The sequence below is a fragment of the Bubalus bubalis genome, chromosome 17 (assembly GCF_019923935.1).
Source record: "Bubalus bubalis isolate 160015118507 breed Murrah chromosome 17, NDDB_SH_1, whole genome shotgun sequence".
NCBI classification, from domain to species: Eukaryota; Metazoa; Chordata; class Mammalia; order Artiodactyla; family Bovidae; genus Bubalus; species Bubalus bubalis.
In genome coordinates, this window is record NC_059173.1 from 59,668,334 (window position 1) to 59,686,143 (window position 17,810).

At 43.1% G+C, this 17,810-nt stretch overlaps 1 long non-coding RNA gene across 1 annotated transcript; it reads left to right on the forward strand.

Annotated features, from left to right (window-relative positions):
* The first annotated feature begins 11,056 nt into the window (after positions 1–11,056).
* On the forward strand, positions 11,057–16,421 carry LOC123330001. Its single transcript, XR_006545672.2, has 3 exons — positions 11,057–12,706; positions 14,042–14,157; positions 15,498–16,421. It is a non-coding gene; the product is annotated as an uncharacterized LOC123330001 (long non-coding RNA).
* The last annotated feature ends 1,389 nt before the right edge of the window (positions 16,422–17,810 follow it).

Genomic DNA, 17,810 nt, shown 5'->3' on the forward strand with positions numbered 1-17,810 from the left:
AGGAAAAGGAGTATGTCAAGGCTGTATATTGTCACCCTGCCTATTTAACTTATATGCAGAGTACATCCTGAGAAACGCTGGGCTGGAAGAAGCACAAGCTGGAATCCAGATTGCCGGGAGAAATATCAATCACCTCAGATATGCAGATGACACCACCCTTATGGCAGAAAGTGAAGAGGAACTAAAAAGCCTCTTGATGAAAGTCAAAGAGGAGAGTGAAAAAGTTGGCTTAAAGCTCAACATTCAGAAAACAAAGATCACGGCATCTGGTCCCATCACTTCATGGGAAATAGATGGGGAAACAGTGTCAGACTTTATCTTTTTGGGGCTCCAAAATCACTGCAGATGGTGATTGCAGCCATGAAATTAAAAGATGCTTACTCCTTGGAAGGAAAGTTATGACCAACCTAGATAGCATATTGAAAAGCAGAGACATTACTTTGCCAACAAATGTCTGTCTAGTCAAGGCTATGGTTTTTCCAGTGGTCATGTATGGATGTGAGAGTTGGACTGTGAAGAAAGCTGAGCACCGAAGAATTGATGCTTTTGACCTGTGGTGTTGGAGAAGACGGAGAAGGAAATGGCAACCCACTCCAGTGTTCTTGCCTGGAAAATCCCAGGGACAGCCTGGTGGGCTGCTGTCTATGGGGTCGCGAAGAGTCGGACACGACTGAAGCGACTTAGCAGCAGTAGCAGCAGCAGTTGGAGAAGACTCTTGAGAGTCCCTTGGACTGCAAGGAGATCCAACCAGTCCATCCTAAAGGAGATCAGTCGTGGGTGTTCTTTGGAAGGACTGATGCTGAAGCTGAAACTCCAATACTTTGGCCACCTCATGTGAAGAGTTGACTCATTGGAAAAGACTCTGATGCTGGGAGGGACTGAGGGCAGGAGAAGGGGACGACAGAGGATGAGATGGCTGGATGGCATCACTGACTCGATGGACATGAGTTTGAGTGAACTCTGGGAGTTGGTGATGGACAGGGAGGCCTGGTGTGCTGTGATTCATGGGGTCGCAAAGAGTCGGACACGACTGAGCGACTGAACTGAACTGAACTGAAAGCCAAAACCTTTTTCTCATTCCACAGCAGTTCAATCAGTAGATACCATTACCTCTCCCCTCAAAACACATCCTCAGTCTATCCATTTCTTTCCACCTTTGTTCCTTCCATCCTAAGCTCAGGCACTATCATCTCTTGCCTAGAATACAGCCATCCCTTCCTGACTGGTCTCCCCGCTGCATTCTCACCCCTGCTGCAATCGATTCCTCACATGGCATCCAGAACAAGCTTTTAAAAATGCTAATAGTTTTTGTCACTTCCTAGCACTTTCAGTGAGCTCCCCCTGGGCACATAGAATCAAAATTCAAACTCCTTCCACTGAGGGCCTGCCTCAGTGGTTCTTGTTTCTGGGGAGTGATTGGAATTGAATAGGAGCATTTTTGATTGTCATACTGATTAGGAGCGGGGCTGCTACTGCCATTTAATGAGCAGGGTAAAGTAATCCCATGGACAGGATTTTCCAGGCAAGAATACTGGAGTGGGTTGCCATTTTCTTTTCCAGGGGATCTTCCCGACCCAGGGATTAAACTCAAGTCTCCCATATTGCAGGCAGACTCAACCCTCTGAGCCACCAGGGAATCCCTAAAGTATACCAGATGTCCCATAATTGTGGGCCTCTCGATTCTGCCTGCTGATCTATATCTGAGCCTGGATGGAGACTCAATATTATTTTTATTTATTTTGTTATTTTTGGTTGCAGTGGATCTTTGTCCCTGCTTGTGGGCTTTGTCTAGTTGCGGCTAGCAGAGGCTCATTTTTGTTGGAGTGCATGAGCGTCTCATTGTGGTGGTTTCTCTTGTGCAGCACAGGCTCTAAGCATGTGGGTTTCAGTGGCTGTAGCCCTTAGGCTCAGAAGTTGTGGTGCAGGGGCTTATTTGCTCTGAGGCATGTGGAATCTTCTGGAACCAGGAATTGAACCCCATGTCCCCTGCATTGGCAGACGGATTCTTATCCATCACACCATCAGGGAAGTCCCTGACTCAGTATTATACATTAAACACAAAGTAGAAAGGATGTGCTTTGTTTGGCTCTAAATTTTATCGAAAGATGTTAACCATTTCAGAAAATCATCCGTCTCTTGGAGAAGTCACTGGCTGTGTCTGAGTCACTATGGCAAATTTCCTTCATGTGCACAGTTATCCTACTTAGATGGGCAATTATTCATTTACTTCATATCTTCCAACAGAGCTGTGCCTAAGCATTTACATGTTGAAATACAAAATGCTTTATTATAAATTGCCTTTTAAAATTATTCCTTTAGCACAAATTAGATTGGTTAATTATGCCAGTCCAGGCTTTAGAGTAAAACTTTTGGACTAACTATGTTCACCCTTGCCTCTATCGCCAGTCACATCCACAACTGGGTATTGTTTTTGCTTTGGCTCCATCCCTTCATTCTTTCTGGAGTTATTTCTCCACTGATCTCCAGTAGCATATTGGGTGCCTACTGACCTGGGGAGTTCCTTTTTCAGTATCCTATCATTTTGCCTTTTCATACTGCTCATGGGGTTCTCAAGGCAAGAAAGCATCACTATGAACAAAGCTAGTGGAGGTGATGGAATTCCAGTGGAGCTATTTCAAATCCTGAAAGATGATGCTGTGAAAGTGCTGCACTCAATATGCCAGCAAATATGGAAAACTCAGCAGTGGCCACAGGACTGGAAAAGGTCAGTTTTCATTCTAATCCCAAAGAAAGGCAATGCCAAAGAATGCTCAAACTACCACACAATTGCACTCATCTCACACGCTAGTAAAGTAATGCTCAACATTCTCCAAGCCAGGCTTCAGCAATATGTGAACCGTGAACTTCCAGATGTTCAAGCTTGTTTTAGAAAAGGCAGAGGAACCAGAGATCAAATTGCCAACATCCGCTGGATCATGGAAAAAGCAAGAGAGTTCCAGAAAAACATCTATTTCTGCTTTATTGGCTATGCCAAAGCCTTTGACTGTGTGGTTCACAATAAACTGTGGAAAATTCTGAAAGAGATGGGAATACCAGACCACCTGATCTGCCTCTTGAGAAATCTGTATGCAGGTCAGGAAGCAACAGTTAGAACTGGACATGGAACAATAGGCTGATTCCAAATAGGCAAAGGAGAACATCAAGGCTGTATATTGTCACCCTGCTTATTTAACTTCTATGCGGAGTACATCATGAGAAACGCTGGGCTGGAAGAAGCACAAGCTGGAATCCAGATTGCCGGGAGAAATATCAATCACCTCAGATATGCAGATGACACCACCCTTATGGCAGAAAGTGAAGAGGAACTCAAAAGCCTCTTGATGAAAGTGAAAGAGGAGAGTGAAAAAGTTGGCTTACAGCTCAACATTCAGAAAACTAAGTTCATGGCATCTGGTCCCATCACTTCATGGGAAATAGATGGGGAAACAGTGTCAGACTTTATCTTTTTGGGGCTCCAAAATCACTGCAGATGGTGACTGCAGCCATGAAATTACAAGATGCTTACTCCTTGGAAGAAAAGTTATGACCAGCCTAGATAGCATATTCAAAAACAGAGACATTACTTTGCCAACAAAGGTCCGTCTTGTCATGGCTATGGTTTTTCCAGTGATCATGTATGGATGTGAGAGTTGGACTGTGAAGAAAGCTGAGCCCCGAAGAATTGATGCTTTTGACCTGTGGTGTTGGAGAAGACTCTTGAGAGTCCCTTGGACTGCAAGGAGATCCAACCAGTCCATTCTAAAGGAGATCAGCCCTGGATGTTCTTTGGAAGGAATGATGCTAAAGCTGAAACTTCAGTCCTTTGGCCACCTCATATGAAGAGTTGACTCATTGGAAAAGACTCTGATGCTGGGAGGGATTGAGGGCAGGAGGAGAAGGGAACGACAGAGGATGAGATGGCTGGATGGCATCACCGACTCAATGGACGTGAGTTTGAGTGAACTCTGGGAGATGGTGATGGACTGAACTGAACTGAACTGATGTTCACCCTTTGAGGGACGAGATGAGGGCCCTTAGATATGAGACACAATTTGTTTCCCAGTATGTAGAGTATGGTGGTCATAACAACCTTATAACCAAATAAACAATAACTGACATGGGACCTGTAGGAGTGGCCTTACTCTTCTCAGGACAAAAATTGCAGATGAGGTCCATTAACGTATGGACCACCCACAAACTTGGGGCTGGAATTTCAGTTTTAATATTTCTTTTGTTTCCTTGAATTGGATAGATTTTGTCTTCTCAATATGTTTTTAAATTTAAAAAACAGTTAAGGCGAAAAGTGAAAGTGAAGTCACTCAGTCGTGTCCGACTCTTTGCGACCCCATGGACTGTAATCCACCAGGCTCCTCCATCCAAGTGATTTTCTAGGCAAGAATACTAAAGTGGGTTGCCATTTCCTTCTCCAGGGGATCTTCCCGACCCAGGGATCAAACCCGGGTCTCCCACACTGCAGGCAGACGCTTTACCGTCTGAGCCACCAAGGAAACGGTCTAAGGTGAAAAAGGATCTGTATTATCTGGGAGTTTCATTTTAGGGCAGGTCCATGGGGTCGCAAAGAGTTGGACACAACTGAGTGACTGAATTGAACTGAACTGAACTGGAGGACCACTACAAAGTATATTTTTTAAGGAGGCATCAGGTCTCCGGTTTGAGAACCACTGTCCTGCGTGCCAGTATTCATGGGCTTCCCTGGTGGCTCAGATGGTAAAGAATCCGCCTGCAATGCAGGAGACCTGGGTTCGACCCCTGAGTTGGGAAGATCCTCTGGAGGAGGGCATGGCAACCCACTCCGGTATTCTTGCCTGGCTACAGTCCATGGGGTCGCAAAAAGTTGTGTGCAACTCACACACGACTGTTTGACTAAGCACACACATATATCCTGCGAGCCCTGGCTTATGCTTACCTCTCCAGGCTTGCTTCATCCCACCCCAACCCAAGTCCCCAAACACACCACACCTTGTTGCTCCTGAGCACCTCTGCACCAGCTGCTGCCTCTTCCTCCAGTGTTCCTTCTCCTGCTGTTTGTACAAGTGCACCTCCTTGAATTCTTCCTCCAGGGTCCTTCCTGACCTCCGGCAGGCATGGTCTTGAGACACTCGGCACTCACCATCACATCACCTACTTGAATTCTCTTTAACCCTTGTCATCACCTGATGAGGAACCTTTTCTGTCTTTTCCCACAATGTGCAGTAAGTCCCTTCTTCAAGTTGCAAACTTTCAAAGATGCAAACATGTATTCCATCAACGTAAGGCATGAGTGAAATTGCAGCTTGCCCTCCATCTCCTACTGCTGACGATCCTTCAGCTCCACCATCTCCCACCTCCTCTCCCTCCTCTAGTCCTTAACTCTTCTTGCCTGTTCACTCCATGCCAGCCCCTGTATGCCAGCTGTTGTCCTCTACTACTGTACTTTTCACTTCACTGTAAGATTTAAAATGTTTTCTTAAATTTTTATGTTTGTTTTTTATGTATTACTTGTGTGAAAAGCATTATAAAGCTATTACAGTGCAGTACTATATAGCTGATTGTGTTAGCCGGATACCTAGGCTCTGTGTTGGACTTACGAACAAATTGGACTTGTTCATAGGTAGGGGCTTCCCTGGGGGTCAGATGGTAAGGAATCTGCCTACAATGCAGGACATCCAGGTTCAATCCCTGGGTCAGGAAGATGCCCTAGAGAAGGGATTGACAACCCACTCCAGTACTCTTGCCTGGAGAATTCCATGGACAGAGGAGCCTGGTGGGCTGCAGTTCATAGGATCACAAAGAGTCAGACACGACTGAGCGAGTAACACACACACTTAGGTAGAGGACATATTGTATTCTCTGTGCCTTGAACATTGTCTGGGATATGGTAGGGGCCCAGTAAATATCTGTGGAATGAAAGAATGAATAAGATAATGCAAGATGAAGCAGCTTGGTGGTGATATATAAAAAGCATTCATCATTTGAGCATGTCTAAAACTATAAATTTTTGCATTATGAAATAAAATGTTAAGACACTTGAACCCATATTGTGGCAGAGGTGGTACCCAGACTCACCATTTCAAGACTGCACGTTAGTGCTAACTGAAAGTGATGTTCACAATATTTTGCACGCCTTTATTTTCCAATTAGGTGTGGTGTTTCTTGTGCTCAGTTGCTTCAGTTGTGTCCAACTCTTTGCAACCCCATGGACTGCAGCCACCCCCCATCCCACACCGCCGCCCTGCCCAGCCCCGACCCAGGCCCCTCTGTCCATGGGATTCTCCAGGCAAGATTACTGGAGTGAGTTGCCATGCCCTTCTCCAGGGGATCTCCCTGACACAGGGATTGAACCTATATCTCTTGTGTCTCCCTGCACTGGCAAGTTCTTTACCACGAGCACCACCTGGAGAGCCCAGTGTTTCTTAGTTAAATTATATTTGTGGGCAAGTGTGGAGGACATAAAAGCTCATATATGTGAGATCTTATTCAAACTGGGTTGGAAAACAACATCATAATGGATGAACATGAGGTTAGATAATTCCGGGAAATGGTTGTGTGTGTGTGTGAGAGAGAGAGAGAGAGAGTCATGTCCGACTCTTTGTGACCCCATAGACTGTGGCCTTACAGGCTCCTCTGTCCATAGGATTTCCCAGGCAAGAATACTGGAGTGGGTTGCCATTTCCTTCTCCAGTGGGTTGCCATCTCCTCCTTCCCTACCGAGGAATCAAACTCACATCTCCCTCATTGGCAGGCAAATTCCTTACTACTGAGCCACCAGGGAAGCTCAGGTGGACTTGCAGATTTCACTAAATTCTCAAAACCATATGTGACCAATAAAGGGTTAAGATACAGCCTACTATCAACCCCTGGCCCTTTATGAAATAAACTGAGGCCTGAGCAGCTGGGTGATTTGTCGAAGGCCTGGCAGCACCTTGATGTCTTAGCTGCATCTGGAACCCAATCTCCAGGGATATTCTCACCCCTTAACCATGTTGCCATCCTATCAGAGAGGGCTGATGCTCTGACAGTTTTCCTAGCAAGGTTTCTTAAATTCTTAATGTCAAGATCCCACTTGTCCTAAATTAAATATAATATGAAGAGGTACCACTTTAAAACTGGGGGTAAATGTCTATTACATTGGTCTCTGTTTTACACCCAGACTACATAACTGTACTACAATTAAGTGCTATTGAATACTCCATTTTTTTTTCTGCGTGCGTTTTGGAGACACTGTAAAATTTCATTTAAATTTGTCTTACAGGTCAGAATGCAAATTTTGTAATAAAGTTACTGAGCTGTGTTTGAGCTTTAAAACTGCAGTTGCGCAGGCTCTTGGTTTCTAAAATTGAAATGACTTGCTTTATTTATACATGAACCAAGTTATTTAACTCTTTTAAAGGGACTATGAATTTTATTACTTTGTTTTCTCTGTTGGAAATGACCATCAGAAGTTCCCTGGAAAATTCTTATTTTGACCCCATTTTTATGCTTTAGAAAGAGGAGCGTCACTGCTCTTTGGGGATGGTAAAAAGAGGTTCTGTGTTTCCTTTCCTTGTGGAATGGGACCCTCTTTAGAACTACTGCTGCTGCTGCTGCTAAGTCGCTTCAGTCGTGTCTGACTCTGTGTGACCCCATAGATGGCAGCCCACCAGGCTACCCCATCGCTGGGATTCTCCAGGCAAGAACACTGGAGTGGGTTGCCATTTCCTTCTCCAATGCATGAAAGTGAAAAGTGAAAGTGAAGTCACTCAGTCATGTCCGACTCTTTGTGACCCTATGGACTGCAGCCCACCAGGCTCCTCCGTCCATGGGATTTTCCAGGCAAGAGTACTGGAGTGGGGTGCCATTGCCTTCTCCGTTAGAACTACTAGCTTGGTGCAATTGCTGTCAAAAGTGACAAAAACAGTCTATTTTCACATGCCTATTTTCTTAACTTTCTTAAAAATTGGAGTATAGTTAATTTACAGCATTGTTTAATTTCTGCTGTACAGCAAAGTGATTCAGTTGTGCATATGTGTGTGCATGCTCAGTTGCTTCAGTTATGTCTGATTCTTTGGGACTGTAGCCCACCAGGCTCCTCTCTGTCCATGGGATTCTCTAGGCAAGAACACTGGAGTGGGTTGCTATGCTTTCCTCTTCCCAACCCAGGGCTCGAACCCACGTCTCCTGTGTCTCCTCCTTTGCAGGCAGATTCTTTACCCACTGAGCCGCCTGGGAAGTTATACATACATATGTATTATACAAGGACTTCCCTGGTGGCTCAGTGGTAAAGAATCTGCCTGCCATTCAGAAGACTCAGGAGACCCGGGTTCGATCCCTGGGTGGGGAAGATCTGCTGGAGAAGGGCATGGCAACCCACTCCAGTGTTCTTGCCTGGAGAATTCCATGGACAGAGGAGCCTTGCAGGCTACAGTCCATGGGGTTGCAAAGAGTCGGACATGACTGAAGCGACTGAGCATGAGCATGTATTATACATTCTTTTTAAAATTTATTTTCCATTATGGTTTATCATAGGATATCGAATATAGTTCCCTGTGCTATACAGTAGGACCTTATTGTTCATCCAAGCTATATATAATAACTGATATCTGCTAACCCCAACCTTCCACTCCCCCCTCCCCCCACCCCCTTTCCCTTGGCTTTTAAATAACACTAAAGAACAGGAGTTTCTTCCCAGGTTGCACAACTGCCTGTGCCTGCGGTGATTCCCCTGAGATCTTGGAATTATTGCTGAGAAAGTCTCACTTAGAGGGCTCAAATCAATCAGGGATGGGGGAGGAGGGAGGGGAGAGAAAGCTCTGGGCTGCCGGAGAGCTCCGTGAGGTATGTCACTATCACTCTGAAACACCTGTCCTCTCTCTGAGATCCCTAAAAATGACTAGATGGCGTGGAAGAAGAAAGGCCGGAAAGGAAATGATAAGAACCTTATGTAAATATGGAGAAATGAAGCATTAGCATCACGTCTGTAGGAGGAACAGCTGGGGGTACATTGCAAATGCATAACAGAATGGAGTAAAGCAGGAGGGGCCCCCAGAAGCCTAGACCAGGGGAAAAGCCACCCAAGGCAGGAGACAAACAAGAGCAGAGTCCAGAGCTAAAGCAAAAAGAGGAAAAGGAAAAGACTGTAATCTGGCCTCCACTCCCCATTCCCCACAACACCTGCCTCACATGCTCACCAGGCACCCCCACCCTCACAGAAACACCCTCAGGCGCCCACTTGCTGCCCTGCTTCTTTCCAAACCCCACACGCAAGCTTCTTCCTCATTCATTCATGTATGCGAGCATCTACCTAGCAAATGTTTACTGAGAATGGCTTCTGGTAAAAGTCAAGATTTCATCTAGCCTTGGAACAGGGCTGCCAGTAAATTGCAAAGAGGAAGTAAAACCTGGGATGTTTCCAAGGAGAGCCTGAATCGACTGCAGTGTGGGGTGACACTCTGATAGAATTGGGGTCACTGGCAAAATGGCCCCCCCTCCCCAGGTTCTATCACACAGGAGTCAAGTATTCGTTTGCTTTGAGCTGACCATAAGTGTGAGCAGCCAACAGGCAGATGACCTGATGAAACCTGGCGATGAGAGAAATGCCCTCTGATAGTGATTAGGGGTCAGACGCCAGGTGGAGTTAATGATAAAGAACCTGCCTGCCAATGCAGAAAATGTAAGAGACGTGGGTTCAATCCCTGGGTTGGGAAGATCCCCTGGAGGAGGGCATGGCAACACACTCCAGTATTCTTGCCTGGAGAATCCCATGGACAGAGGAGCTTGGCAGGATGGCCATGGGGTTGCAAAGAGAAACAATTGAAGTGATTTTGCTCGTTATGGTGTTGGACTTCCCAGATGTCTCAGTGGTAAAGAATCTACCTGCCAATGCAGGAGGTTCAGGAGACGGGTTCGATCCCTGTGTCAGGAAGATCCCCTGGAGAAGGAAATGGCAACCCACTCCAGTATTCTTGCCTGAGGAATCCCATGGACAGAGGAGCCTGGTGGGCTACAGTCCATGGAGTCACAAAGAGCAGACACAACTGAGCACGCACACACGTTTTGTTATTACGACATTATACTTGACTTATTCTCTGGTGTTCTTCCCCCGTCTCCAGCCCAGTTGTGTGCACCACCGTACTGAACGTTGACCCCCATGAATCTTCAGGGGCCTTCATTGAGGACACAGGCAATAGAAGACTAGGTGGAAATCCTGGATTCCCGTTGTAAATACTGTGACCACCACAGTTCTCTCTTGTGCCTACCTTTCACGTCTTACAAACCTCATGTGACCATTTGCTTTGGTTGAGATTTTGTTTACAAATACAATTATTTAAATTCTTCATAAAGATAATGTGCACATGGTTGATTAGCAATCAAAGAGTACAGAAGGACCTATCATGCAAAGCAACTGTCTGGACTCTGCTCTCCTCTGTCTTCATTTCGCTGCCCACATGCAACCATTGTGCCATCTGTTGTTTCCTTTTGGTTGCCATCTCCACAGCTCTGAATGATAAGCTTCTATGTCTAGGTCTTGATTTATCAATTCTGGACCTTGTGTATTGATTCCCTCCTGTGATAGAAGATTTAGCTAATCTGTATGGCTCCCACATCCCCTTCCTGCCTCCTGCTATCATGGATTCCAAGTTTGTGCTTCTCTCTGCACTGAGTTCAGTTCAGTTCAGTAGCTCAGTCATGTCCGACTCTTTGTGACCCCATGAACCACAGCACACCAGGCCTCCCTGTCCATTACCAGCTCCCAGAGTTCACCCAAACCCATGTCCATTAAGTCGGTGATGCCATGCAACCATCTCATCCTCTGTCGTCCCCTTCTCCTCCTGCCCTCAATCTTTCCCAGCATCAGGGTCTTTTCCAATGAGTCAGCTTTCTGCATCAGGTGGCCAAAGTATTGGAGTTTAAGCTTCAACATCAGTCCTTCCAATGAACACCCAGGACTGATCTCCTTTAGGATGGACTGGTTGGCTCTCCTTGCAGTCCAAGGGACTCTCAAGAGTCTTCTCCAACACCACAGCTCAAAAGCATCAATTCTTCGGCACCCAGCTTTCTTTACAGTCCAATTCTCACATCTATACATGACTACTGGAAAAAACACAGCCTTGACTAGATGGACCTTTGTGGACAAAGTAATGTCTCAGCTTTTTAATACTCTGTCTAGGTTGGTCATAACTTTCCTTCCAAGGAGTCAGCACCACAAGCCAATAAACTGAGAGACAAGTGGTTGGGGGCAAGAACAGTGACATTATTCAGAAAGCCAGCGGACCAAGAAGATGGTGGACCAGTGTCCCAAAGCATCATCTTGCCCAGGTTTGGATGCTAGTATCTTTTCTAGAGCAAAGAGAGAGAAGTCAGGAGGTAAAGTAGACGAGGTGATGTTTAGTCACTAAGTCGTGTCTTAATATTGTCTAAGCTATAGGCAACATCCCTTTAGGGATTGCATTCGAGCTTAGTCACTACTTCATGTCCCACCCTTTGTGACCCCATGGACTGCAGCCCTCCAGGCTCCTTCTGTCCAGGGGATTTCTCAGGCAAGAATACTGGAGTGGGTTGCCATTTCCTTCTCTAGGGCATCTTCCCAACCCAGGGATCAAACCCTCCTGCATTGGCAGGCAGGTTCTTTAGCACTGAGCCACCTGGGAAGCCCTATTTACTGATTAACTTGTAGAAAAAGCAATAGCATACAAACGTTAAAGTAAAAGAAAGGGATCCAACATGGAGTCAGGTTTGTTCTTCCCCATCACACTCCCAGTGTAGCAGTTTCACAATTCTTGTCTCTTTCACTTTGCCCTCAGCTTCTCCTCCCAGCCTTGTAACCTGAACCTCTGTTTGTACAATATCAAGGTTGAAGCATTTATGCTGTGTTCCTTAAACAAATCAAGCCTCCTGTGATTTGCCCACAGGTTGATTCCACATGTTCCAAGCCAGTAAACAGTGTTTACTATCATTACCAGGTAAATAGTATCCACCTAGAGCCAAGTGCTGAGCATAGTGGTAAGATTGCCCAGCCTCCTCAGTGGCTCCAACATCACAACCATGCCCCTCAATGGAAAGTGTTTCTATGGTTAAGTTCAAATGGATTCTCCTCCTCTGTGTTCTATCATGTAACCAAAATAACATTTAATTTTAGTTTGCTTTTTACTTAGACGTACTTTTTTTTTTGATTATCAAAATTTTATATTTTTACAAATTTGTATTGGAGTATAGTTGGTTTACAATGATATGTTAATTTCAGGTGTATGGCAAAGTGAATCAGTTATACATACACATATATCTCTTCTTTTTCAGATTGTTTTCCCATATAAGTTAATACAGAAAATTGAATATAGTTCCCTGTGCTGCACAGTAGTGGACTATAACTTTCCGATGATGGAAATTTTTTTCTTGTAGTTTCTGATTCCTTTCTCCTCTTTTCTTTTGCCTACGTGGGATGAGGTTTTTGATATGTCAGCTTGTCTAGTCTAGAGTTCTGATATTCAAACTCTAATCAAGGTGTTGCTGTGAAGAGCTTTTGGTGATTAAAGGCCCCAATCAGTTGATTCTAAGTAAGGAGGATTAAAGTGGATGGGATGAAGTTTCTCTCAAAGAAAAAGAAGACATTTCTCTGGACCTGTGCACAACAGCTTCAGCCTGTGCCCATGGTTTCAAGCCTGCCATGATGTTTTCTTCCTGATAGCCTGGCCTATGGGCTTGAGGCTTGTGTAGCCAAGCCCATGATCAAGTAAGTCAATGCCTTGGTAATCTATCTATCTATCTATCTAGCCTTTCATCCATCAATCTTCTATCATCTCTAACTGCTTCTGCTTTTCTCTTTGAACCCTGCTGCTCTTTTATCACAATTTCAAGATTTACCAGTGTTTTATCATACTGTTTAGTCCACCGAATCCCCCATTTTCTGGAGCTTTTCCCCCACCTCCAATCCACATACATCATTCTCTAGCCTCGATAGACAGCCACTTTCTCAGGACTTACCTTCACTGCTCTCCCAAGTTGAACTTATGTTTTCTGGATTCATATCATCCTGTCTATTGGTTTACTTCCTCATTTTGTTGGAGTTCAACCAAAAGTTATTTCCTTTAAAAAAAAAAAAAGAAGGTAAATTTTGAGAAAATGTTTCACATTTTGCTCTCCCTGTTGCTGGACAGTTTGGGTACAGAATTCCAGGTTGAAAATGACTCCCCCCTAAAACCTCTGAAAGCACTGATAAGAGTTTGTCTTTGCTCTCTAGGATTGCTGGTGAGAAACCTGTACCAGCAGATTATCAATCTGTTTTTAGATGACCTGTTATCTTTCACCACTGGAAGCTTTTAGCTTTGTCATGCTAAATTCAAATGATAGTTCTCATTGTTATTAAAATTATTCCACCAATTTTTCTAGGCATACCCTGTTCACTAGAACCTGTGAATATGTTATCTTACAAGGCAAAAGGGACTTGGCAGATGTGACTGAGTTAAATATCTTGAAAGGGAGAGATTATTTGATGGTCCCAACGTAATCACAAAAGTTCTTATGAGGGAAAGAGGGAGGCTAGAGAGTCAGAATTAGAGAAGGAGATTTGACAATGGAAGCAGAAGTGGGCACCATTCAAACTGTTGAGGGTCTGAATACATTAAGAAGGCAGAGCAAGGGTATATATTCTTTTCTGTTTGAGCTGAGAAATCCACCGTCTCCTGCTTTTGGACACTGGTGCTCCTGGTTCTCAGATCTTCAGATTGGGACCAATTATACCACCAACTTTCCTGGTTCTCCATCTTGCAGATAACAGATCAAGGGATTTCTTGAACTTCATAATGCACGAGCCCACTCCTATTATATATAATAAGAATATATATGTGCATATATATATATAGAAAGAGATAGAGAAATACAGATATATAATTACATATATATGTTAACTCAGCATTAATTTTTTCCATCATTAGCAGAAATGTTCACCACTTATTCAATAAATAATTAAGCATCAATTTTGTGCAATATAATATAATGAGATCTATTTTGGGCAGGATGCTTGGGATATAAAGGTGAGCAAAAGTAGATATATTTTCTGCTCTCATAGCGTTTACAGTCTTGAGATCACACAAGTAAATGTAAAATTACATCTGTAGTGAGTGCATCAAAGGAGTGGCACAATAGTCTATGACTGAATGCGGGCTTGCTGACCAAGTCTGAGAGGTAAGTGAAGGTTTTTGTAAGGAAATGACTCATGAGTAGCATAATTTTCAGTAAATGCCATTTTATATTTTATAAACATTTATATACATATATATTATTATTGCATATATAGATTTCACCAAACATATAGCACATGAAAGATGATAGAGTAGCACATGAAAGATGTTTAGACGTGAGTCTGAGTGAACTCCGGGAGTTGGTGATGGACAGGGAGGCCTGGCGTTCCACGATTCATGGGGTCTCAGAGTAGGACACGACTAAGCGACTGAGCGACTGAACTGAACTGAATTGATGGGGAGACCTGGGAGGCCTGAAGTCTCTCAGTGTGAGCTTTGCCAGCAGATGGCTGTATAGCCTAGGGCAGCTCAACTTGGCTTCCCTGGGCAGCAGTTTTTCAGCTATACATTGAAGGATTTGGATAAAATGACCTGTTAGGTCATTTCCAGATCTATAAGTTTGTCAACATTGGTATATTTTCATTAAAAGTCTTGTCTCTCTTAAGTGTTTAGATTTAAGAAATAATTCTACTCAGGTCATGTAGAATTTCAAAAGGAAAGATCATTTGTCCAAGAAATATTTGGGGGGTACTTGTTGTCTAATTGTGTGTGCGTGAATATGTGTGTGATGTTTATGTGTGTGTGTAGAGAGAGGGGAAAACATGTGAGTAAGATGGGTCATTTTAAGTGAAAATAGAAATATATTTCTATGTTGACAAATACATATTTTTTGTTTGTTTCTGGGAGATGCATTGACTGAAGAACAGGGTTTCAATCAACAATTACTTTTTGGAGCATTAATTAAGTATTCCTTTGGGACTTTTTATATGAATCCTGACTTTGTTTTCAATTGTAAAATGTCTTAAATGTTAGCATGCAACAACGTTAACACCTGCTCTGAAAATATTAATGGAAACTGGATGAACAGTGCATGCATGCATTCATGTGTGTGTGTGTGTAGTTCATTTATTGGTAACAAAAGCCCTCTTGGGGGGAAACACAAGATCTATTTTCTGATTTCATAGAAATATACTTAGAAATGGTTGCATGATTTGGAAAATTCAAAGGGAAAGTTATATGTAATGAAAAACACTAAAATAGATTTTAGAATTAAACTAGCTCTGTTTCTTGAAGTGAGTGATTTTTAATATTTTGTTTATCAGTTTGTACTTATTATGGTATGTGATTAGAGATGGTTATGGTTTAGAAACAGTAATATAATCCAAGTGAATCAATTGCCCATATTTTTAAAAAATAAAGACATATGCTTCCATTTTTTATTTAATTTAATGTCAAAATACCCTGTTCATAATTTTAATTTCTACTTTGGGCTTCAAATTGCAGGGAACTTGTTCTCTCACCACTGAAGCAGTCCTTCTCACCAAGGACAGCGTGGGAACTCAGCTGAACTCACAGGAAGCGTGAGTCTACCGTGATTTCTTCGGGTACTGTTGAGTCAGCGAGGAAAAAGGAAACAGAACTGACAAGGGGAGGAGCCTCCCTGGGGTCACTGAAAACAGTCAAGAGAGAAATGGCTGGTTTCACCGACACATTCTTTCCTTCCTGAGAAACCGAGGTTCGCCAGCGGAATGCAGTCCTCAATCCCTTTTGATCTCGGAGGGCCTTTGAAACGCGCACGTAATTACAAATAGGCTTTGGGTGGCATGTGGAAATGCTTAGGTAGCGTCACCTTTGGAAAAGTGCTGGTGTCCTCCTTCCACAGATCTCAATTCAAAAGCCGAATTCCTTTCCTGCAAAAAGTTTTGTATTTTTTCCATTTTCCGTAATGAACTTTGTGTTTCCATTGCTAACTACCATTTATAGTCTGGCCTGCACAATGAGATGACTATCAATGCATAAATAAATACATGTGAACTACTAACAGGTGTCTCTAGAAACTAAGGTCCCTTTCCACAATTCATCTGAGAACTACAGTATAGGCAAAAATAGTAACACACAGAACCTTGATCAGCTGTGGGTATATCCAAATAGCCAAAATGCAGCTGTGGGGGGATTAGGCCACATGTGCTAAATCCTTTCTTTATAATTGTATTCAAGTGCAAGACAGAAGAGATAAAATAAATGAAGGCATTTACATATTTCCTAAAACTACAAAGTCTGTGCCAATACTTCAGAGATACATTTTATTACTTTGCATATATATTTGTAAATATGGAATTTTTTTAACTGTTAAAAATTATACCAGTCATTCCTAAAGGAAATGTACCCTGATTATTCATTGGAAGGACTGATACTGATGCTGAAGCTCCAATACTTTGGCCATCTGATGAGAAGAGCTGACTTATTGGTAAAGACCTTGATGCTGGGAAAGATTGAGGGCAAGAGAAGGGGTGTCAGAGGATGAGATGGTTGGATGGCATCACTGACTCAATGGATATGAGTTTGAACAAACTCCAGGAGATAGTGAAGGACAGGGAAGCCTGGCATGCTGCAATGACTTAGTGACTGAACAACAAAAATTATACTGTGGATGAATATTTGTTGCAATGGGAAGAAGTTTGTGGTAGACTGTTAATTTAAAAATCAGATTTTTAAAAATGTGTACTGAATGGTCTCTTTGTAGTAAATAAATGTATAATATAATACATTTTTATAATAAAAAGAGAGCTGAATTGATGACTAGTAGTTGTTAACAATGATTGCCCCTCAGTTCAGTTGCTCAGTCATGTCCAACTCTTTGCAACCCCATGGACTGCAGCACTCCAGGCTTCTCTGTCTATCACCAACTCTTGGAGCTTGCTCAGACTCATGTCTATCAAGTCGATGATGCCATCCAACCATCTTATCCTCTGGCTTCCCCTTCTCCTCCTGCCTTCAATCTTTCTCAGCATCAGGGCTTTTCCAATGAGTCAACTCTTTGCATCAGGTGGCCAAATTATTGGAGTTTCAGCTGCAGCATCAGTCCTTCTAATGAATATTCAGGACTGATTTCCTTTAGAACTGACTAGTTTGATCTCCCTGCAGTCCAAGGGACTCTCAAGAGTCTTCTCCAATACCACAGTTCAAAAGCATCAATTCTTCGATGTTCAGCTTTCTTTATGGTCCAACTCTCACATCCATACATGACTACTGGAAAAACCATAGCTTTGACTAGACAGACCTTTGTCGGCAAAGTAATGTCTCTGCTTTTTAATATGCTGTCTAGGTTGGTCATAGCTTTTCTTCCAAGAAGCAAGCGTCTTTAATTTCATGACTACAGTCATCTCATCTGCAGTGACTCTGGAGCCTAAGAAAATAAAGTCTGATTTCCCCTATATAGGTGTTTTATTTACTCTTTTTGCTGATCTGTGTTTTGCAATTTTTCTTCAAGAAGATTATATTGCTTTTTCTAATAAGAAAAAAACAATGAGTATTACTTTAAACATATTATATCACAAAAAGTGTTAAGATCATTTGCGAGCAACTGAGCCACTGATAGATAACATGCAGTGATCATATAAGACATGAGTGAGAAGCAAATAACAGTATAAATGCTTTTCTTAATTCTGAGACTAATTCCAATGTGTGGGTTTTGCCCTCATCACCAAGAATTTTTCTGACACCAGCTGGGTGTACTGCAATTTAACTCATTTCTGACACTTACCTACCAAGAACCCCACAGGTGAAGGGCTCAGTTCCTCAAGACTGGCTCTCACC